We start from the raw sequence: 1,361 nt of genomic DNA, 5'->3' as shown, positions 1-1,361 counted from the left end.
CTTAGTGGCCCTGAGGCCACCCGGAACCCCTCCACCTGCAACACTTGGTAAGATGATCTGAGCACTAGGAGTTGACTTGTAAAACACACTCACCTTATTTTGTTGCTGTTAGGTCTTGGGCCAAGGTGCAGAGGCGGTACCACAGACCATTGTGATGCAAGAGGAATGTGTCTGCTGCCATTACCATATTCCTCAAGTTTCTCAGGATCTAATCTTTGTCCTTTCCCCCACCATGGGTTGGTACAGGCGTCTCTTGTGGAAAAGGAATGGGGCCGTATGCAGAAAATCAGACATAGCACTTCAGCAGAAATGCCCTGTACACAGTCCACTTGCTGGGATCTGTGAGGCATGAAGCACAATGTAACGTATGTCCATCTAGTTGTGCCCCCAGCCATCCATAGTTGTTCGATGAGTGATGAATACATCTGAATCAGGGCTTTTAGGAGTCTTCATCAAGTTATAAGGGATGGTTCTTCAAGTTCTTCTTGGGTATCACTGGAGGCATGTGGGACACCCTGTGCATGTAATTTGGGATCTTATTGGGGCAAAGAGTTTAAGTTGCCGGAAGTATAAGGGGAGGGTCTTTTGTTTTTGTTTTTGATCTCCAAACAGTCTACTCAAATCAGAATAAACCTCCATCCCTTCTAGGGCTTTTTGCAGGTCCAGAAGTAGGTGTCACAACCAAGAGTGACATCGACACTGGCTCTGCCAAAACTGCCAAGAAGCACAAAGTAAATGCTCTGGCCATTTTCAGTTCTAAGTCTTTATGGACAGCCACATCTTTTTGTACAGGACACTCTCCTGCCATTATCTCTGGTTTGTGTGTCTTATGGTATGTCTGCTGTTTTTGTTTTTTTTTTTTTTTTTTTTCTTCTCAAATGCAAAACCTTTACCGCCGAGTCTACGGGCTTCCCTGTTTCCCAGCTGGCATCTGTTTGTGGTAACTTGAGCAGCTAAGCGTGCCTAGAGGTGGGGACCATAGGGCTTTTCTAATGTGTTCCTGGAATAAATCAAGGAGGATGACACCACACTCCACTTGGAAGTCTCCTACCTTGCCTCCTTCTTTGTGGATCTCCTCAATGTGGAATCATTGCTCTTGGTGTTTCTTCCTCTCCTGTTTCCTTCTATTGAGGGTTTAACGTGCTCAGAAAAATCTGTGGGTATCCTTACAATTTGAAAATGCGAACTGCCTTCACTCCAACTTATATTTTTTGTATGTGTCCTTTAGAATGGTCTTAGACAAAGTAAATTTCATACCCATCAGCATTTTGGTATACATGCTGTCCAGAATCCCTTCAGGTGTGCCCTGGGCAGAAACACTCTGAACTATAAGAGGTGGCATATTTGTGATAGAAAACATG

General features: G+C 44.5%; 1 long non-coding RNA gene across 1 annotated transcript; it reads left to right on the top strand.

The window, feature by feature from the left end:
- On the top strand, positions 1-1,035 carry LOC121024072 (uncharacterized). Its single transcript, XR_005787598.1, has 2 exons — positions 1-47; positions 649-1,035. It is a non-coding gene; the product is annotated as an uncharacterized LOC121024072 (long non-coding RNA).
- Positions 1,036-1,361: the final 326 nt, after the last annotated feature.

This window comes from Herpailurus yagouaroundi, unplaced genomic scaffold (assembly GCF_014898765.1).
Source record: "Herpailurus yagouaroundi ecotype Mexico unplaced genomic scaffold, PumYag 50296, whole genome shotgun sequence".
Lineage (NCBI taxonomy): Eukaryota > Metazoa > Chordata > Mammalia > Carnivora > Felidae > Herpailurus > Herpailurus yagouaroundi.
This window is presented reverse-complemented; position numbering and strand designations above follow the sequence as displayed.